At 45.3% G+C, this 22,709-nt stretch overlaps 1 long non-coding RNA gene across 1 annotated transcript; it reads left to right on the top strand.

Moving 5' to 3' along the window:
• Positions 1-637: 637 nt before the first annotated feature.
• On the top strand, positions 638-9,998 carry LOC140690450 (uncharacterized). Its single transcript, XR_012065719.1, has 3 exons — positions 638-1,245; positions 3,197-3,317; positions 9,723-9,998. It is a non-coding gene; the product is annotated as an uncharacterized lncRNA (long non-coding RNA).
• Positions 9,999-22,709: the final 12,711 nt, after the last annotated feature.

The following is a 22,709-nucleotide window of genomic DNA, read 5'->3' as shown; positions in this document are numbered from 1 at the left end:
ATACATTTAGCCCTTTAAATGACACTAATAGTCCCCTGAGACACATGAGTTTTCCTCTAGCGCAACAATTAAGTCCGTCTCTATGCTGTTTGGGAAAGCTGAAACAATTTGGTTACTGTGTGTCTGCTCCTGGGGCCGCACCGTGCAGCCCCGAGCAAACACCGAAAGCCACCCAAACAATCCAGTCTCCGCCGGCGTCAGGTCTGTACCCAAGTGTCCACCGGTCCCATATGTCACTCCCTTAGTTTTCTGTCGTTTCTCACAGAGGAGGAGTAACAAGACCTTCGGCGGTGCGTGCCGGTCGGCGGAGGGCTCAGTAACGAGCATTAGCAACCGCCACTGGGCGCCTTCTGCGCTCCCTGGAGTGTGCAGCGCGTTTCCCGCCACAACCAAAGGCGGTTGACCGGACTTAATTATTTTATTTTTGTAATCAAGCACGTTGGCATAAATACGCGTGCAGTCTGCGTTTCAGGGGAAAGTATATCGGGGTAGGTGGAAATCTGTCCAGAATATATATTTGTATGTTGCCAATTATGAAGCTCAGTTATAGGCAAATTATTGCTGACTGCGCAATAAGGAAGTCAGAGGAAGTGACTTCGTGAATTCCAGATCGACACGCGTGGCCCCGCCCCTACTCTGAAGCTCAGTCACTGGGAGCACGGCGGCGGCTGGGAACGCCTCACTTCGGCAGAAAGCCCCTGGGTGATGCTGCTCGCTTCTCTCAGACATCTGATCTGCTGAAACTACCCTATTAGAAAAATTGCTGGCAGAAAGTGTTGGCTTTTTTCTTTTTTTTTTTTAAATACAGGCACATGTTCTTTTGTCATTCTTTGGGAAAAGAAATGGGGATTCTTAATACAGCTGAAAAAAATGATTTCAAGATTTTGGAGACTGGACGGCATTCCTGATGCATTTCTTCTGGATATCTGATCTCTAAATCCAGAAGAAACTGCAAGAAGCAGCAAAAGAGACAAACCACGAGGTCCTACTGCAGAGCATAGGGAACCATATTCAATAGTGTGTAATAGCCTAGAGTGAAAAAGAGCACGAAAAGGAATATATGTATCTGTATGACTGAATCACTGTGCTGTCCCCCAGAAACTAGCACCACACTGTATGCCGACTGCACGTCGACAAGAAAAAGCAGCAGCAAAAGAAAACCACCTCCCAGACAAACAGCCCAGCCCCGCGCAGGACCCTGCAGAGAAGCCTGAGATTGGGAGCATGAGAAACGTATTTTCGCAGGTACTACTTTTCTCCACCCCCTGCCCCCAACTTCCTCTTAAGTTCACTGATACAGTAATCCTCAGGAACTAGCGGCGCATCTTGTCACGGGCCTTGTGAGATTCCTAGGATGAGTCGGAGACATGAATGTTCCTCATTGTTTATCGCCAGACAGGAAGCGTGGTGCCAGTGTGAAGTGACTCTGTCTCCAGCCCACAGCAGTCCGTGTCCTTCCTGGGAGATTCAGTTCTTCGTAAACCTGCTCCCCTGGCAGCAATCAGGCAAACAACGTCCAGACATCGGACACCCCAAGTCCCCTCTCACGTGGTGGGCGACTCTCCACCGCGGCTTGTCCTGTGCATCTGTGCGCCCTGTGTCCCCGGGGAGACGGGGACGTCCTTCAGCGGTAAAGCCAACGGCTGGCTCTTGCTGACGCCAATGAACCCACCCTGGTGTTTACGGGTTTTATGAGTTAATGTCAGGCCCTCCCAGGATTGGGGGCTTAATGGTCACATTAAAGTTACCGTGTACCACAGAAGGAAAAGAAAGGAAGAGGGGAGGGAGGAAGGAAGGGTGGGAGAGAGGGAGGGAGGGAAGGAGGAAGGAAGGAAGAAACAAAGAAAAAAAGAAAGAAAGAATGGACTCAGGAAATCAAGGTAGGTAGTTAGTGTCTCACCATGGAAGTATAAAAAAAGGAAATTATCTTTGCAAATCCAAAAGAGAAATGGAGTAAATATGGATTTATTATCACATATATATTTATAGTTGTGAATTAGGGTTTTCTTCAGTATCTGGATATATATATATATCTTTATAAAAATTAAGAAATTTATATAGTTAATATTGAATAAAAAGCTATTTCTTCAGCAAGTTTCCTGGTTTAAGATTGCATAATACATCACTTTATTGTTTTAAACAAGGGAGATGTAAAGATAAATGAAAATGTCTTAAAGGAACTTGAAAGCAGTCAGGAAAGGCAATGGATTTTTAAATGCATTGCATTTTTAAGTAATTAATTTCTGTAAAATGCTTTCAAATTGTTCGCAAGAATGCAATCCCTGCACTAAATGCAAAGCGGTCGTTTTGAAGCTCATACTAGAACCTCAGTATTGAAGGTGAAATGTACACTTTCTTTCTCTGTGTAATTGGACGAAGAGAAAGTTAGTTTAGTGCCCAGACTAATATTTTACAAGAGGAGATGGGAATCAATACAATCTTCAAACTAAATAAGCTCTCACTGGTGTTCTTATTCCTCCTGTCATTTATGAAACAAAACGCCTTCAATGCTTCTGTCCCTATTTTTAATACAGCAAAAAATCTTTAAGCCAGACAGCATTGTTAACATAATGATAATGGTGACCTAAATTTCTCTTGGGTATTAGGATGTTAAAACATCATTTCATTTTGTTAATTTTCCATCATCACCCAAGTGTCTCTTCTCATAAGTCTTAAAATTAACAGAACTGTTACCAGAGGCATCCAATATCTGAATATATATGGCAAATCAGGAACCATGCAAAACACTTAGAATTAAAAATAAATAAAGCGTGGTTTCTAAGATGTATGAGCCATAGAACTTGGTTCACACTGAGTTCAACTTACCTATGATTTTCAATAAAGAAGACATTGACTCAACTTGAAAAACTGTAATTCCAGAAAAAGAATTCTTACTGTTTGTAATTTTATTTTTTATTTATTATTTGTCTCAAATTTTAAGTCTAACCATAAACCAGAATTAAAGCTAATTCAAAATTCAGAGGAATGCTGTCAGACCAAAGTCTTCAAACAGTAGAGATAAGTGAGTCAAGGAGTCACATCAACAATGACTTTGTTTTTTTTGTTTGTTTGCTTGTTTTTCTTTTTAATTCTTAACAAGTGAAGGTAATAGTTTCTCATTCTAGTTGGACAAACATAGACTTGGGAATAAACACAATCCAGGTTCAAATTCTGAATGTGTTTCTTCCGCGCTCAGTGCCTGCAGGTGAGTCACTTCACCTGTCTGAAGAACCATTTTCTGGATGCTAACAACGCAGTCGGACACCTCCCTGTGAGGGCCTCTGCGTGACCTGCGACAGATGAGCCGTCATTTCGTGGTAACTAAAGTTCATTAACCAGATGTAATGACGCTTACCTTTGAAAGTATGAAAATGTGATTGCTATCAACAAAACCTGTAGGGGTGTATGGAGCTGCTACACATAACATGGTTCTAGGATGAACCTAAACTTTATGCTTCTGGGGAAGCAGGCTGGTGAACGGTGAGATCAACCCTTAAGCATTTATCTTTGAATTTAAACAATGGTGAGAAGTCCATGAATTTCTGTTTATGGCTTCTATTTATTTCAAATGAATGGTCCACGTTTGTTTTGCAGGAGGCCATGAGAGGAAGAGTGTGCTACAACAATTACAGCAGGGGACTAGTTGGGCGGATTCAAGACTTTGGACTTGACATTTTAGATTCGAGCCCCCACACCCTTGTGTCTTTCCTGTGTTACTCTGGATAAATTACTTAGCCTGAGTCTCCATATATTCAAAAATGGGCATCAATCGGGTTATTATTATAATTTAATAGGGTAATGCTTGCAAAGTGCTTAGCACAGTCCTGGGCATGGAAAAATGACCCACAAAGGACAGCTGATGTAATATTGACGATGACAGTTGTTTTGATGCTGCAAAGCACTTTTCAGGGACAGAATGTAAACATCTTCTTTTAAATTATGGAAGCATTGCTCTCAAAGAATTTGGCTAGACCACAATTCGAGTATTTCTAGAGCTGAGGTTTCCCAGCTCTGCGTGGTGTTGAAATGGATGCAGCACTGAGGAAGCCCAAGACTGGAGACACTTCCTTCCACATCCTGTGACGTTCTGCCGTTGTGCCCTGCCGCTCCGTGCGGGTGAGCCCTCGCCTGGCAGCTACTTCAGCTTTAATATTTGGCACAGACCACACCGGTTGGAGAAGAGACTGTGTTTACTGCTTGGTCCTCAATTCGTAAAAAGACATGAGAGTCTAGATATCTTTCCAGGCTCAAACTAAGCCAAGCGAGGTACTCTTAAAGTGGAAAGGGTAACGGGAGCTTCAAATATTCTGAAACCATCCTTCATTTATTTTTAGGAGTTCGATGGGGAGAGCTGCAAGAGCGCATTCTCAGATTGCACATCAATAGAATTCATGGCCAGGATCAATTTCCATATGCGGTGACATTATTCAAAAACACAGATACGCCAGATCCGTGCCTCCCCAGGCACCGAAATGCAAGGAATAAACATCTGTGACCATAACCCGCTAGTTCTGCTCCCTGAGGCGAAGAAGACACGAGCCTGTCATGTAGGACACGACCGGCGCCCCCAGGATGTAACCTACCCTCGTGCCTGACTTGAATGTCACCACACCGCCTTTCACAATTCGACGGTGCCTGATACTTGGCGAAGATGCTGCTCTGAACTCAGAGTTGTGCTGTTCTCGTTCAGATTTCCAGCAAACCAGTGCAGGAAGGCGTCAGGACCACAGTGAGACACTGCGCGGCCCGTCATCCCACCTCCTCCAGACCGGCAAGCACAGTGGCCTCGGGGCTGAGACCGGCGCTGCCCAGGACACCGGCCCCCGCTCACTCCCAAACAAGGTGACTCCGAGCAGTACCAGAGTCACAGACCCCTGTCTCCTGAGCCTTCCAGGCTGCCAGCCTCACCTTCAACATGTGAGTGGATGAAGATGGTGCGGTGTACATACACAACGGGACATTACTCAACACGGAGAAAGAATGGACTTTTGCCACCTGCAGCACCCTGGATGGACTCGGAGGGCATCATGCAAAGTGAAGCAAGTCAGACACAGAGAGACAAGGCCCTCAGTCTCGTCTTTGGCATCTCGACCTGCAGGCTCGCCTGCCGTCAGCCCAGGCAGCCCTCGCCCAGTCTCCAAGTCCGGTCTTCCCACTCTGCGGCTTCGCAGTGCCACGGAGACCCAGCCCCCGCCGTCTGGACGGGGTCTTCAGCCCTCGTCGTCTCCCTCTTGGGCAGTGGGCCTGCCTCCCCCGCCCTGTGCTCCACGTGCTTCCCTTCTTCTCCTGGGGGCACTGCTCCCTCTCTCCAACGTAAGCCTCCACGCATATGTCACTTCCCGGGAGACGTGTCCGCGTCCCGCTGGTACCTTTGGCCTCTCCTGGCCCCGCCCCTCCTCCTCAGCACCCTCCTCATTTCACCTGCTCGCTCTTTTGCTTTAATGACTGTCTCACCGTAACCTCCAGGAGGGCAGGAAGCAGTCGTTGCCGATTCATCATGCTTTCCTGAGCAGGGTTTGAAACGACGGCGGGGGGAGGCGTGGGAGGGGATAAACTGGGAGCTCGAGGCTTGCAGATACACACCACTATATACAACATAGCTAAACAAGTTTATACCATAGAGCACAGGGAGCTATATTCAGTATCTCGTAGTAACCTCTTGTGAAAAAGAACATGAAAACGAGCGTGTGGCGGGTATGTGACGACTGAAACGTTGATGCTGTGCACCAGAAACTGACACACTGTAACCAACTGTACTTCAACTAGAAAGAAAGAAAGGAAAGGACAGGATTCACCCCATGAACCAGATCTTCTTTGGGAACGTGTTGGGGTGTGAATGTTCTTCATCAGCATAGCACTGCAGGGAGCAAGACGGGCGGGGAACGTCTTGTTTAGCGGCACCAACAAAGAGGCAGGTAACTGACAGGCGTCCACGTATGTCATGTGGCAGAGGGCCTGCCACCCAGTGGCTCCTTCTGAAGCAGCACCTGAAGAGCAGCTCTTCCGAGGTGGCCGCGCACAGCGTCCAGAAGAGAAGGGTGTCACGAGCAACTTCATCACAATGAAGCAACAGAATCTGCAACAGACTCTCCAGAAGCCTAACGCGCTGGGCGAGGCTTCAGGTCGTCCCTCGAGTAAGAGGGCTCTCACCCCCTTGCCTTGGACGGGCCTGAGAGTGACGGGGACACAGCCTAGCGGCTCCGCACTCGGCCTGCAATGGCACGGTGACTGCCACGCCGTCAGTACCCCTGGCTATCGTAAACACCGCGGTGACTCCCTTTCAGGCAAACTCAGGGCCTGGGGGAAGGGACTGGGTTCCCACCGGACATCATAAACATCATCCCTCATCTGTGCCCCCAGGAAAAAAGGCTGGAATGACTGCTCCAGGTCAGGGACGGGCAAACATTTTCTAGAAGGGCCGCATGGTAAATATTTTAGGCTTTGTGGGCCCCCTGGTCTCCATAGCAACTAATTAACTCTACCACCGTGGTGCTGTAGCAGCCTTCAACAGTGAGTGGGCACCGCCGTGTGCCAGCGAAACTTTATTTGTGGAAACTAAATCTCACGTAGGATTCATCTTTTAAATCATATAAAAATGCAAAACCATTCTTAGCTCAAGGACCATACGCCACCAGGTGACAGCTGGATTTGGCCCCTAAGCCATCGGGTGAGAATCCGTGCTCTGGATCGTTAAGAAAACCAAGAAAGAGCAGCAGTGAGAGAGTTCGTGACAGATGAGAACTTGTAACAAACACTAAAATGATTAAACGCATGCAGACATCCAAATACTGTTTTTGTTCAAATACTAAGGCTAAAGAAAGTTGCGATAGAAACCATGTTTTAAAACAGAAGATATAAACACATTAATGAAACTGGAAATGCAGCAAAAAGCTAAAAACAATAAATAAGTTCCTTATATTGCATAAAGGGTGAACAATTTCTACCATTTAAAAATCTTAATTAGACTAATGCAATATTTATTTTAAAAGTTTTAGCTAACTACTGGTAAAACTTAAAACATGGCATTTGCTTTCCAAACCACAAGAGAACAAAAAAGAAAGAATAAAGTGAAGAAAATGAAGTCCATATTGCAAAAATCAGGAAAAAAAAATCAAGAAAATAATTCATTAAAAATGCAATATAGCAAGAGAGGCCCAAGGCCTCGCATTCTCGTGTGTTCATTAAACAAGAGACGACCTTTGGAGTCACAGCTACAATTCACTCAGAAAACATAATAAAGCAGGAAACGAATATTAAGAATTTAAGGGGAAAATTCCTCTTACACACTTCAAAACACTCTTGCAAATTACTACATGGTCAAGGAGGAAATTAAAAGTGCAATAATAGCAAAAATAAAACATGAATATTACAGATTAAAACCTACATAGCTAAAGCTGCACCCACAAGTACATTTATTCCCTCCTCTGCCCTCTATAGGGAAAGAAAATAAATGAGTGTTCAGATTATGTATTTATAAAAGAATTTCAAGCCTTCCTAATTTAAAGAAAGCAGAGGGGAAACCATGATAAAGAAAAAGGCAGGAAGCAACAAAGCAGAAGAGCAAAGTCTCGAGTGGAGGGATGAACGCACGGAGGGGAGATCAGGTGGGGCGGGAGGGAGAGACATGGGGGCACCGGGCAGGGTGGGGTGTCCCTTCCGTAGTCACGAGCCTACAGCTCGGAGGTGCCACTCGTGAGCCCAGTGGTGGTCCCACTGGATGAGGAAGGGGAGTGGCTTTCCTTCCCTGGTGGGACCATCTTGTCCACTGCTCGTCTGCTGGCTCCCCCGGGGCCACGTGCCCTCCGGGGGTCATAATGCACGATGCAAAGCTACACATGGGGGGCTGTGTCCCTCAGTCTGAGTCCACCCCCCTCCCCAGACCTCCTTGTCCTGAATCCTCCAGTTCTGCTCCTTCCAGCAAAGATCTCGGCCACTGCACATGTATCCATTTATTACTCACCTCTTATCACTACCATCCCATTCAGAACTCACTTTGAACTGGGCTCGGACCAGGGCTCTGCATTCCAAGTGGCCTCCCCATGCCCCCATTTCAACCCGGAGAGAGTCATACTAGTCTCTGGCGCCTTTGGTATCAGTTTCGCCCACGCTCAGTATCCAGCAGCTGGATAGACCTGGGAGTTTTCCTTCCCTGCTGTGTTCAGTGGCTCCAGTCCCACTGGAGAAAGACGGTGGAACCAGCTACACACATTAGCCTCACCCGGCCAGATCCCTTCTCGAGGAGCCCTGTCTTCTCTTCTGTCGATGGACTTTCACCTGGAAACTGGGCGAGGGATCCCGACGTCACCCCGACGACATAGGACTTTGACGGGACGATTTTTTTCAGTCACTTTGGGGATATAAGTCAGGCAGTATCTTCATCAGCCACCTAATTGCTTCACCCCTAGGAATACCACGGTCTAGTTTCCAGGGCCACGATTCTGTGGGTCCCGGCCCCACCACTGACGTTGGAGCTGGCTGCCATTTACAGAGATTACGTTCATTTTACCTCTAACCCCAGTTACCTGGGCTCGGACAGTCTGGAAAGCTATCATCCTTGCGGATGCCAGGCAAACCAGGTCCAGCGTAGCATTTCTTCAGTCAGCCCTGTCTGACTAGACACAGCCCACAGCTGGCGCCCCTCGCTGGACCGCTCCTCATTATCTGATGACAGGAGTGTCCTCCACGTTCTCCAGGGGACACAGTGGCCGATGGACTCCCTACTCTCATATAATACATGCATTTTAAGATGACTGTCTAAAGACCGCCTACAGGTGAGAGGCGGGCACTGTCTGCGTGCACGGAGACACGAGTGCCAGGCCGCGGAGTGAGTGCTGATGGCCCTGCGGCAGGACAAACGCAGAGACCGCCCACGTGGTGTCTGCAGCCAACAACGCGCGTCCTGACTGCGGCGAGGAGGAGTCGGTCTGTCTGTCTTCCTCTGCTAGCCTCGCTTTGACTTCTTTTAGGATATAACCTCTTTGCGGCTTTGCCATCTGGTGGGTTTCACTACTACGGTCCCTGTTCATCACCCCTTGCCCTGGAGCACTTTGTCCGTGATTGTTGATTGAATGAATAAACTAGGACACCCAAAATAGCTAGTACATGCCTGTACTGCATCATTTCTGTGTAAACGTGCTCCCCATGAGATATTCTTGTCAACAGGTATCCACTCTATTGCAAGCCACGTGTGACCTTTTGTTTCAGTTCTATCAATGGGATAGTGAACGTTTAATCCGATGAGATAGTTGGCAATTTCAACTAATCGCGGCCGCCGGTTCAGCCCAGAGGACGCCGCTTTTACAGAAGTGGTGGAGGGCAGGGTGGGGGAGGCCGCACGTTGAACTCTGGTCTTTGAGGGCCTCGTCGGGGTGGAATCTGGGCTTGCGAGGTGACTCCTTCCGTTCCGGTCACCTCTTCTCTCAGGCCAGTTGTCATCTGCTGGCCACGAAATGACTTCTAAATGTCCCATTCCTTGTGTCGGCACATGACAGACTGTATTTAATTCCCATAAGGGGACGTCTCTATCTGGGTTGAAATGAAGGAAAAGGTTGAATTCAAAGGTCGCATGTTTTTCTTTGTAAAGATCACTAAATAGTGGGGTAGGAACATGCTGTATGTTTGAAGGACAATACAGAGAGGGAGAAAGATGAATTTATCTCCTGTTCAGACTCGGTTTCTGTTTGATTTCACTGAAATAATTGCCACTGAATATCTCCCCACAGGTCAACTTCATTCTCTCGGAAATGGACAACCATGTGAAAAAAAACCCCTTAACATCGCATTCAGACCGAATTCAAGGCAGGCCAACATCAAAATGTGCAGTAACATTTATCTCCTCTTTCGAAGCTCCTTTGTCCTGTTTCTTCCTCCCTCAAACCCACTCTACATTAATTTATTGTTATTAGCCTCTTCCGCCAAAACGAGTCTGTCACACAGTGGATGTAATAATACGCTGTTTAGCATTCTCTGCGTAGGGTAATACAGGCCTTGAATGACAATGCTGGTCATTTCTTTGTATGAGAAAAGCCTGATGATCACGTTGAGTACCATGAATATTTAACTGGAGAGATCTGTTTGTGAATGTGTGTGTTTCTGCGTGCTCGTGTTTGCCAGACTCTGATATCCACAGTGCAATGATCCCTAACCAAGAGTGTGCGAATAAACAACTAATGTAAATTCCAGACACCACAGGACATCCAGCGCCAGTGCTCTGGGATGTGATTAGCTTCCGCGTCGTGGAACTCTGTGGAACCAAGATGGATCTCCGTGGAACTTGACAACGGGAGAAAAACAGAAATGGAAAGGGAAAAAACAGAGTCCGAATGAAACAACAGGCAGATAAATACAAGCTGGAAGTCATTAGTGTCAATTACCCTGGTTCTGCTCATCTGTGACCAAATATAAAAATGGTTTTGGGATTGCGTTGCTGAAAAATTCAACAGATAGAGAGATTTGGGGCATATTAATATCCTTCTGGAAGGCTTAATTTGGGGTGTAGGGGAATACAGTTTTATGGTTCGTATTTTTAGTGACTCTGATGAGCAGCACTTTCTAGAGAAGACTGACAATGACAACAAATGGATTCCATGGGCGGGAAGACGGCAGAAGGGCGAGCTGCTCTCTCTAAAGCACATTCTTTCTATTTAAGAGAAGGAAAAAAACTGCCTTTATAATACCAGAAATCGCAGATTAAAAGGACAGTGGAAAAACTTGGTAAACAGGAAGAAAAAATTCGTTGTTTTGCTTAGGGCCACTGAAGGAGGGCTGCACGCTTAGGGCGGGAGGTTTACGAGAGCGCCAGCGCTGCGCTCCCAGCACCGCACCTCCCCCAACACACACACACACACACACACACACAGACACACACACACACACACACACACACACACACACCAGGGAACATGCACCCAGCCGACAAGTGGTCATCATTTCAGTATGGGATGTAACTGCTCGGCTAGGCGCGACTTCATGGGGTTAGCTGGAGAGTCAGAAGATGCGCATCCAGTCCTCATCCCCGAATTCCTGGAGAAGCTGCCGCTCGGACCTTTCAGGCTCAACTACTTCACCTTCAGAGTGAAAGCGTGGGACTTAAGGGTCCTCAGGACATTTTTGGTTTCGTATTTAAGGAAAATGTCCATAAAGTCTGATATGTGCACACGTTTAGCACAGGTATGTTTAGACTGAACACACCTTTACCCTGTTGCGTCTTCCAGCTCATGGCCTTCCCCTTGGTCTAGATCTTTGACTTCTTTCATCAGCACTTGGTAGTGTCCAGCACACAAGTTCTATATGTGTTTCGTCACGTTTACACCTAAGCAGCTGAGCAATTATTTTTTTTGGAGCAACGATAAATGGTATTATACTTGCAATTCTGGCTCCCACATCTCCACAGTTTGTATACGGAGACACAGCTCGTTTTCCTGCGCTGAGTTTGTATTCTGTGGGCTTGCTAATCTCACTTACTAGTTCGAGGAGGGTATGGTGAGTTTTTGTTTACTTATCTGTAAATTGTTGAGTTTTTTTACTTAGACCTTCATGTTATCTGCAAGCAGGGACAGATTTCTTTCTTCCTTTCTGATCTATATGTATTTGATTTCCTATTCTTTCCCTCTTGTAATGGCTAGAATTTCCAGTGTTTTGCTGGATAGTAGCAATGTGAATATCTTTGCTTAATTCTCAAGTTTAGGGGAAAGCATTTACCCCTCCACCGTTGACTCTGAGGCTAGCTGTAGCATTTTGTAGACACTGTTTATCAAGTTGGGGCCATTCCCACCTATTCCTCACTTCTGAGGATTTTTTTTATCATGATTGGGTATTGAATTTTGTCAAATGCTTTACATCACATGATTTTGTTCTCTAGTGTGTTAATACAGAGGATTACATTCACTGATTTTTGAATATTGAACAGTCTGACATCCCTGGAATAAGTTCCGTCTAGTCATGGTGTATAATTGCTGAATTTTATTCGTTAGTATTTTGATATATGGTTTTCATCTATAATCATTAGAAGATCTGTATGTAAGGTTTGTGGTTTCCCTCCTTCCTTCCTCCGTCCTTTTCTGTCTTTGTCTGACTTGGCTATCAGGTTGCTTCTGGCTTCATAAAATAAATCTGGAATTACTCACTTACTTGCTGTTTCCTTGAAGAGACTGAACAGAATTGGTGCTAATTTTTCATTGTTTTTTTGTTTTTTTAAGTTGTTGGGTGAATTCCCCAGTGAAATGAGCCAAGTCCGAAGATTACATTTGAGAATCTTTGAAGAATACTTTCCTTGGATACAGGGTTCTAGGTTGGTAATTCTTTTCTCACAACACTGCAAAAATGTTGTGCCACTGCCTTCTGACCTCCATGTTTTTTCTCAGAAACCCACTGTCACTTGAATTGTTTTTCCCCTAAAATTAATTTCTTTTTTCCTTATTTCAAAACCTTTACCTTTAGTTTTCAAGTCTGACAGTTACAAGTCTTGGTGTGGATTTCTCTGGATTTATACTTTTGGACTTCTCTTAGCTTCTTCAATCTGTAGGTTTACATATTTCACCAAACGGGAAATTGTTAGCCATTATTTCTTGGAACAATGTTTGAGCCTTTCCCTCTTTCTTCCCTAGGACTGTGATGACACAAATGTGAAATCTTTTACTTTAGCCCCATAGGTACTGTAGATTCTGTTCACTTTTTTTCCCAACCAATTTTCTCTTTGTTGTTCAGACTGTGACTCCTATTGTTCTATCAAGCTCAAAGATTCTTTTTTTTTCCTGTCCTGTTCGTCCTCCTATTGAGCCCACTCATTTAGGTTTTATTTTGGTTAATACATTTTCCAGTTCCATGTCTCAGTGTCGTCCTTCTTCATAGCTTCTTTTCTGCTGTTGAGCCCTTGTGTTTATTTTCTGGGACTTTCTATTATTTTATCTGTTATAAGCATATTTGTAATTACTCTTTGAAGAGTTATGACAGCTGCTTCACAATTCTGTCAGATGATTCTGATATTTCTGTAATCTCAGTGTTGCCATCTGTTGATTGTCTTTTCTTATTCAAATTGAGATTTTTCTGGTTCTTGGCATAATGAGTGATCTTTTCTTGTTGAAATTTGGACATTTAGGGTATCACATTATGAGATTCTGGATCTTACTTAAACCTTCTGTTTTAGCTGTTTTTTTTCTGTTGTTGTTCTGACAAGGGCTGATACCACCCTGTTAGAAGGGGGGGGGCAGGGGCATCTTCTTACTTCTCCCCACTGGGGTCCTTACTGGCATCACGATGGGGTGGACTCATTACTACTGGGAATTTGTGACATTCCTGACTCTCCATTAAGCCTCCTCTGCACTGCCCCATTGGGAAGTGGGAGCAGGCAAATCCATCTACTTGATGGTCTCCACTGACACCATGGAGGCTGCCACCTGCTGGGATAAAAGTCCTGCCTCCTGCGCAGCCTTCTCTGATACCACCTTGGGGAGGAATTTTGGTTCCTCATTTCAGCCTGGCAAGGGTGGAGGTCTAGGTGCCCACTCAGTTTTTGCTGGGATAGGTGGGGCTGAGTGCATTTTTCTGAGGTGTGTGACTGGAGTAGAGTGGTTAACACCTAAAAGCTTTATGGTTTCCTCAGCTGCCACTTTCTTGATCCTCTGGGTAGAGAGGAGACTTGCCAGGATTTTTATGTGTATATGCTTGATGGTATTTCTGGGTTGCTGGCTTCTTAAATCTAAGATACATGAAGCAAAAAGAAAATTCAGGTAATGCACCACTGTGTCACTTCTTGTATACAGAGGTCCTTAGCTGATCTGCCCTCTTTATTCCACCTTTCAGGGTTTCCTTATGTTCATTTTATACATAGTGTCCAGTGTTTTTTTTTTCTTCATTGTTTTTAATGGAAGGGATAGGAAAAAGTACTTCTACAACATCTTTCTGAAAGCATAAGTTCTATAGGTCAATTCTGAAACATGTTATGAGACATAAAATTCTTTAAAATTATACAGCCACATTCTCTGGCTATGAGGCAGTAATTTTAGAAATAAATAATAAAGCTTTAAACAAAAAATCATCTGGTTATTAAATAACAACTTGAGTTAAGAAGAAATCAAATCATTACAGGGCATTTAAAACTAACAATAATAAAAAGTTTATGCCAGGTTGTCAAAGATTTAGTCAAAGAGAAATTTATAGATATAGTGCATTAATTTTTTAGAAGGAAAAGTGAAAATAAATCATTTAACTGTTAAACTCCATAGGTTTTAAAGGGTAAACAAGACAGCCAAGAGGAAGGAAATAAAAATAAAAGTAAATTAATCAGGAACTAAGAAAAAATTAAGGTTGTACTTTTTAAGCTATATTCAACAGTTGACTTCTCAGAATAACAATGCATAGACAAATTTTTGACAGATAAAACCAAAGACACTAAGAGAATAAACCCACAATTATAGAAACTTGGTATTAAGAAGGAAGTCCTTACTATAGATAGATAAATATTTTGAATTATTGAGAATAACTTTTAAAATTTTACATGACAAATGTGAAGTTTTTATAAAAATGAATTGCTCTCCAGAAGATAACTATCAAAGCTGACTTACAAATAAGAAGAAAATCTTCAAAAAGTAAAATTGAAATTGAAAATTTCAGGATACAAGGTTAATATAGAAAAGCCAATTACTTTCCTATATACCAACAATGAACAAGTGGAATTTGAATTTAAAAACACAGTATCATTTACATTAGCACCCCAGAAATGAAATACTTGGGTATAAATCTAACAAAATACACAGAAGATTTATACATGGAAAACTACAAAATTCTAATGAAAGTTATCAAGGAAAATGGAGAGATATTCCATGTTCATGGATAAGAAGCCTCAATTTTTTCAAGATGTCAGTGCTTCCCAACTTGATCTATAGATTCAAATGCAATCCCAATCAAAATCACAGGAGGTTATTTTAAGGATATTGACAAACTGATTCTACAAACTGATTCCATGTGTAGGGACAAAAACCCAGAATAGCCAACACAATATTGAATGAGAAGAACAAAGTTGGAGGACCAAGACTATCCAAATTCAAGACTTACAATAAAGCTACAGTAATCAAGACAGCGTGGTATTGGCATAAGAGTAGACAAGTCGATCAATGGAACAGAATAGGGAGCCCAGAAATGGACCTACAAAGGAGTAAAGGTAACACAGCTCAACAAAGATAGTCTCTTCAACAGACGGTGCTGGAATTTCCACGTGAAAAAAACATTAATCTGGACACAGACCTTCCACCTTCACAAAACTGACTCAAAGTGGAATACAGACCTAACAGTAAAACAAGTAAAACTCCCAGAAGATAACACGGGAAACAACCTAGATGACCTTGGACATGACTGACTTTTTAGATAAAACAGAAGAGGCAAGATCCATGCAAGAAATCATTAATAAGCTAGACTTTATTAAAATTTAAAACTTCTGCTCTGAGAAAGACAATGTCAGGAGACAACACCAAATGCTGCCAGTGAAGTGGAGCAACAGGAACACATTCCTCTCCAGTGGGGATACAAAATGGCACAGCCACTTGGGAAGACAGTTTGTCTTTGGTGGTTTCTTACAAAACTACACGTAGTCTTAACATACAACCCAGCAATCACGCTCCTTAGTACCCAAAGGACTTGAAAACTTACATCACCCAAAACCCTGCACATGGATGTTTATAACTTTATAAACTTTATCCATAATGGCCAAAATTTAGAAGCAACCAGGATGTCTTTCAGTAGATAAACTGTGGTGCATCCAGAGAATGGAATATTATTTGGCCCTAAAAAGAAAGGAGCTATCAAACCATGAAGAAACATGGAGGAACCTCGAGTGCATATTACTGAGTGAAAGAACTCAATCTGAAAAGGCCACATAATGTATGATTCCAAATATATTACATTCTGGAAAAGGCAGAACAATCGAAACAATAAAGATCTGTCATTGCCAGCGGTGGGGGAAGGGAGGGATGGGTAAGAGAGGCCCAGAGAGATTTCAGGGCAGTGAGAATACTCCGTGTGATGCTGCAGTGGGGGATACGTGTTATCACACATTTGTCCAAACACCCAGAATGCACAACACCAGGAGTGAACCCCGATGTCATCTATGAACTTTGTATGATAACGACGTGCCAGCGTAGACTCATCAGTCACAACGCGTGTGCTTCTCTGGTGGGGGTGCTGACGCTGAGGGTGGCTGTGCGTGTGGGGCCAAGAGATACTTGAGAAATCTTTGTCACTTCCCCTCCACTTTGTTGTGAACTTAAGACTGCTCTTAGAAAGGCTTCATTTTTTTAAAAAAATGTAATATAAGTGAGAAACACAAAAATGTTGCAAAATCTTTGACAAATTGATTATCTTTTTATATATATAAAAAATCTCACAAATAAAAGGGCCCGGGAAATTAAAAATATAAAAACTGAAAAAATAATGATTCCCAAATAGAATATTTGCTCAAACTGGCATTTTGTTTAAAACAAATCCACTGTTGAAAATTCTCAAAATATACTTTGAATTCAAAATGAAATAAATGTATATACACATATATATACACACACACATCTTACACAGGTTTCATCTGAAACGCAATAAGGCACAACAGAATTTCACTAGTTGACAAGGGGAAGAATCACTCTGACTCATGGAGGAGAGTCCCAAAATGACAAGCTTTGAGGAGCAAATGTCCCGGCCATGCCCTGAATATGGCTGTCGCCTTCTGCAAGGGCTACGGTCCGAGGGAGGGGCTGTATTTTCTCCTATGGACTGATAGTCCTGGGGGAGACAGACCTTTCCGGGCACCCACCTGGGAGACACACCTGGACCAGGACCTGGAGGGAGTGACTTCATGGAGCCTTGGGTCACCATGTCCAGGCAGTGGCAACAAGAAGTCAAAAAGACTGTTGGACAGTGAGATGCTCTGTCTCTCCACACAGTGGCAAGCCCGCCCACCTCGTCCCAGCCTCCCAGCCGTCCTGGGTCCCCTGAGGACAGAGCTCTCACGGCCTCATCACCCCTTTCCACTGCTGCTCTGTGGGTCCGGGGTTCTCCATCCTCCCGTGTGCACTGAATATTTAAACATAATCTCTGTCAAGTGTGGAAACTTCCTCTCCTGCTATTTTGATCTATTTTATTAATAAAAATGCTGTGTGATTTCAAACATTTTCATCCCATAAATACAGGCCAAACAATATCATGCTTCCTTTAAGCATCGCATATCTATCGCAAGTTTTTATTAAAAATAGGAAATAAAGGGGAGCAGAGAAGCAGTCACTGATCCTCCCATAGAGACCGGTGCCTTCTCTGTTTTGTCTTTCAATTGTGAGAACAACGCAAGCAGAACTTGCTGATCCAGGAACTGTGCTTTTTCAGACGAGCATTGCTGAGCACCAGGGCTCTTCTTCTCCGTGTGGCTTCTCTCTCCCTTCCTGGAGCTTGTTTCACCTCCCGCGCCCTTTAGAAGTGCCCGGGAGACATGTGGCAGCCCTGCGTCTTACCAGCTGCGGCACGGGGGCCTTCAGAGAACCTCCCTGGTGCCTGAAAGGTGGCGTGACCACGGGCGCGCAGGGGAGGGAGGGGGCCTTGTCAGTTTGTACCTGACTTCACAGCATAATCTACTCCAGATTTTAGAAATAACTCTTGGTGGGCCCGGCCGCCTGCAACGCTGCCTGGTTTCCTGGTCCTGGAGCCTCAGTGCTCGGAAAAGCCCGCTCCTCTCTCCTGCTAGAAAGGCTGCCTGCTGGCCGTCAGCCGTGCGAGTTCCAGGGGTGGTGGCGCTGACGTCCCCGAGTCGGGCACCATCCTCAGGACGTGTTGGGAGGGGAAGGCGAGCTCCTCGGGGACCCGCAGGCCGGGGGTTCCTGACACCGGACGCACAGTTGCAGCCGGGCTGGTCACAACCGTAAAGTGCTCCGTTTTCCCTCGGCTCTTCTCTCCCCTCCTCCTGCCAGCCAGGCTGGCCCACGGCTGACACCCATGTGTGAGTGGGACAGAATTCAGCTGTCAGCTCAGTGGTGCAGAAACGTGCTCGCCAAAAAGAAAAAGAAAAACAAAACAGAACTGTAAACTTTTAGCAGAATATGAAATGCTAGCTTCTTGGTGAAAAATTGGCGGCCAAGACACAGAGAAGAATGTAATTTTTTTGCAAGTAAATTTACCCATTAAATCTGCTTCCCCTCCCTCCTTCCCCACCAGCATGAGGCTCTCACATAAGGATGCACCTCTGAGAGGAGCTGTCACAGGAGACAAGGAACATACACAGACACTCAGCCAATCAGCTCCTGGTACCAAACTCCATCAGGGTCTCAGGCCTGCTTCCCTCACCAGCGGAGCACTGACCGAGTTAACCAGGCAGCCTGGTTCCTTTAACAGTCACTGTGCTGAACAACTTGACTAGCGGGGCCAGGAGGACCCATCAATCTGACTTCTCCTGCCCAACAGGGCTTCCGCAGAGGAAAGAAAAACGAGGCTGAGAAAATGGAAAGCATTATGGGAATGCTTTTTAGTGTTTCCAGGGAGGATGGAGAAATGGGAGGGAACAACAGGGGGAAAAAAAAAGGAAGAGAAGAAAGGGAGGCACATGACTGAAATCCAGCAGAGACAAGTACAAATCAATTATCCTAAAAAGCAGATGTAAAAAGAAGCCGCACATACAGCAGGCACTTACATTGTATCAAAATAACGCTGAAATTGCAGACCTGTCACCGCAGACCTGTGGAGGCGCCGCTCCCTGCGCCCTGCGGTTTAGCGCCTCCCGGGGAGGGATGGAGCCAGGCTGACGGGGACCCTGGGCAGAGGCGGTCAGGAACCCGTGGGGGCCGCCCCTCCCCTGCAGGAGGCATCAGGTGTGCAGTGCCCCCCAACGCGGCCGTGCTTCCCCTCGTCTGCGCCCTGTGCTCTGGAAGCCAGCATCCTCGGGGGGGCGCAAGTACCACTCCCACCAAGATGTTAGAAAGGAGCCCACAGCTGGACCGCGGAGCGTGAGAAGGCAGCGTGGCAGGTGGGCCACCTCTTCACGGGAGTGAAAGGAAGACTCTGACGAGGACGAGAGCTTCCTTCCTCCGTGAGCACGAGCAACAGGAACTGGGAAGGGCTGACGGTACGAGCCGGGACGTGTGGCTTCCCTTCTCAACCCCCGAAAGCAGGAGTGAACGCTCCAGACCGCGCCAACACGACGTCTCTACAGTTTTATTTTCCGAATGTCTCTCTCCTTGACCTTTACAACAACACTAGTAGATCATTTTTAAGCAGAATACTTTATATTTTTTTTCACCACTGAAAAAGAAAACAACGCTTGAACCCTTTCAATATGTAACTTTCAGTTAAAAAAAAAAATCCCTGGGACTAAGGAAAAGGGCGCTCCCTCATTAAGGAACTGCCTCGCCTGGTCCGCACGGAGCCCAGGCCGCCCCCCGGGCGCGGCGCGGGGGGCGACGGAGCAACCCCTCGGCCGGGGAAAGCTCCGACCGCCCGGCTTTGTGCTGCTCGCGGTGTCTCCTGACAGGCTGCCGCATTACTGTGCAACTGAGCGCTGGTTTACAGACAAAGGTGGCCCTGTCAGAAGTTCTGAGCAGCTCAAAGCTAATTGCTGACCCTAACAGGCCCAATTAGCTGCTACAGGCTCGGCAAGGCAGCCCCTGGGACCCATCCTTTCTTGCTCACATATTGTGAAGCTCTCTCTGCGTCGGTACCTTGGCTCCAGGCTTTGTAGTCACCATTCAACAGATCAGAGGTTTATTAGGAAGAATGGTGGCTGTGTCAGCCTCCGCAGGCCCAGACACAGGCATCCCAGACGGCTGCAGGCACGACAGAGAAAGCCGGGCTCCACGGCGAGGGACGGGCACCCAGGGTGCTGTTTTCAGTGTGGGTCTCAAACGATGCCCTGGTGGCTGCAAATCGATGAGATAATCCCAAGCATTTAGTCCGATACACTCCCCAGTCAGCACTGGCTACAGGACACCCGCCGGCTGGACCCCCAAAGTGGGGTGCACCCAAGCCCTGACAGTAGGCATGTCCCTCCCGCCGCCAGACCTGAGGTCAAGAACACACACGCACAGACACACGCACAAGCATTCGCTTGCTTTTACCTAAGATCCAACCACATTCTTGTTCTAGAATCCACAAGCGATCACGGCAGAAAATATGGAAGATGGACAAGGAGAAAACAAAAAAAAGAGAGGAGGAGGAGGACCTATAACCCCCGACACAGCACGCGGACTTCCGGGCACCAGGGCGCTACCGTGTTATTTAAGACGCCTCCTTTCCATATTCTTTTTCACCTTAAGTCACTGCAAGATATGGAATACAGTTCCCTGTGCTGTACAGCAGACACCTGTTGTTCATCTATTTTATATATATGTGTCTGCAAACCTCAGACTCCCAATTTACCCCTTCCCGCCCCCATCCCCCTGGTAACTGTAAGTCTGTTTTCTATGTCTGTGAGTTTGCTTCTGTTTTGTAAATCAATTCGTTTGTCATTGTTTTTTAGATTCCACACATATATAAGCAAAAGGAAAAAAAAGACGCCTCTGAAGTGTTATGAGTGGTGACAGCGTAACACTCTGTCCTGCCTGTGCTCTGCTTGTTTCTCATTCTCTGATACCTTTGGCCACTGAATAGTGTTCAATGTTTTTGTTATTATGAGCATTCTACCTAAAGCTTTTTCCATATTTTTAGGTGATTGTCTTAGGGTTTATCTTTAAAATAAAATAATTCCAAGTTATGAAAAGATCCTGACCCGTGTCACCAAATCGTCGTCTGAGAGAACTGAAGTGTTGTTTCTCTGCTGGGAAATGTCTGGCAATGGTTGACCAGATATTCACCAGGGAGGTGTTACACTTTTGGAAACATTTATCCAACTTTATGTTAGATTATTATTATAGTTGAACTTTTGCCATATGTTTGTTCAAAGTTTGTGGAAATTTTTGTTTGTGTCTTTCATCCGTTTATCTACTAGGTTTTTAATGGGTTTTCCCATCAATTACATGATCTTTTTATATAGCATATAGTTCTCCTTCACTGTAATAAGTATTCCAGGTTGTTTTATTCAATGCTTTTAAGTACAGACTTTATGTTGTCTACATTTTCACCCTAGTCAGACCTCGGTTTTCCTATTATTCCTATCTTTTTATCCCACTTTCAGCGTTCTCATAGAATTTTTATGCTTTTCTTTTTATTTCACTATTTTGATGTTCTAATGCAATTAGTTTTTTGAGGAGTCCACTGTGACTTCTGAACGGCAAATGTCTTTTTGTTTGTTTCTCTTACACCTTTGTTTATCTTAGTTAATCCTGTCTCTTAATTGACATTTTTGGTAGATGATTGTAGATTCACTTGCGGTTTTAAGAAACAAAACAAAGAGATCCTTGGTATACTTGGCTCACGTTCCCCCAGTGCCAACACTTTGCAAAACCACAGCGTAATATCCTAACCAAGACGCTGACACTGACAGAACCCAGTGGCCTTGTCCGACCTCCCCGTCTCACTCGTGCCCACTCGTGTGAGTGAGTGCAGGTGTGTCCCTCATCAACCTGCCCTTCACGACAGGGACAGTTCTAACATCTCAGGGACCCCTCCTCCTACCCACTCATAACCACGTGCAGCTCATTTCTCCCCACCTCACCTCCCTCTCCTTAAGCCTTGGCGATCTCACCTCCATTCCCAAAGCTCCATTATAACAAAAATGTTATGTAAATAGAACCGCGCAATCACTGACCTTCAGGGCTGACCTTTTTCACTCAGCTATTGCTGTCCACCAAAAATTAACACAACATTATAAATTGACTATACTTCAATTAAAAAAAAAGAAAGTAGAAAGCAACAAAAATTGAATTTCTCTGTCACTAATTCTCATTCGTTCAGATTTTTTAAGGCCGGACAGGACGTGCATAACGAGTGAGGCACTTCTCCTTCACACCCTGTGTGTCTGGACACCTCGGGGGCAGTGAGGGCCATCACTCAGGGGGGCAGGTGTCACACAGTGTGGGAAATCCACAGCAACGGAACTCGGGTGCCCCTCCCCGGACGGTACCCCTCATCCACAGGGAAGACTTCAGATGAACAAGTCAAACACCGCAGATTCAAACACCAGCTTGGACACCTCTGAAATACGTGACTTCGGGCAAATTTAACTTCGAAATTTAACTATGGCGGAGTCCTCGGCCACCTGCACAATGGGAACCGCGGGAGCCACCTCGGGGCACCTTCGTGGGAGTGCCATTTGACCAGCTTGCACTGCAGGAGTGAAAACAGTCACCCAGACCAACTTTGCCGGAGTTTTTACAATAATGAAAAAAAGCCAACGTTCTGTTAGAGCTCACCTTCAACTGCTGCGGAGAGCTGCCGGGTTTGTCAGGGATTACAGAAAAGCAGCAAAACCACGCAAAGCTTTGAGCCAATCATATTTTCCCCGGCTCCAAGAAATTTCTCCGTTGTGGGTCAACTTTCTTTCAGGGAAAGACTAAATCCACTCATTGGTCACCCACCATGATCCCCCCGGCTGTATTCTGGGGTTTCCCACTTCTAAATGCTGGGTTCAAGACAGAGGCTCAGTAACTTGACGTATTTGTTGCCTTTGAAACAAAGTCTCTTTATATGGGATACAAGTGCATGCACAGAAATGAGCAAGACTGGAGACTATTTCTCTAAACAAGCTTCCGCAGAGAGAAGGCATTCTTCAAGATTGGGGTTAAACAGGTAAAATGAACATCCCCCTCCCAGAC

The sequence above is a fragment of the Vicugna pacos genome, chromosome 30 (assembly GCF_048564905.1).
Source record: "Vicugna pacos chromosome 30, VicPac4, whole genome shotgun sequence".
NCBI classification, from domain to species: Eukaryota; Metazoa; Chordata; class Mammalia; order Artiodactyla; family Camelidae; genus Vicugna; species Vicugna pacos.
Note: the sequence above shows the minus strand (reverse complement) of the source record. Positions and strands in the feature narration are given on the sequence as shown.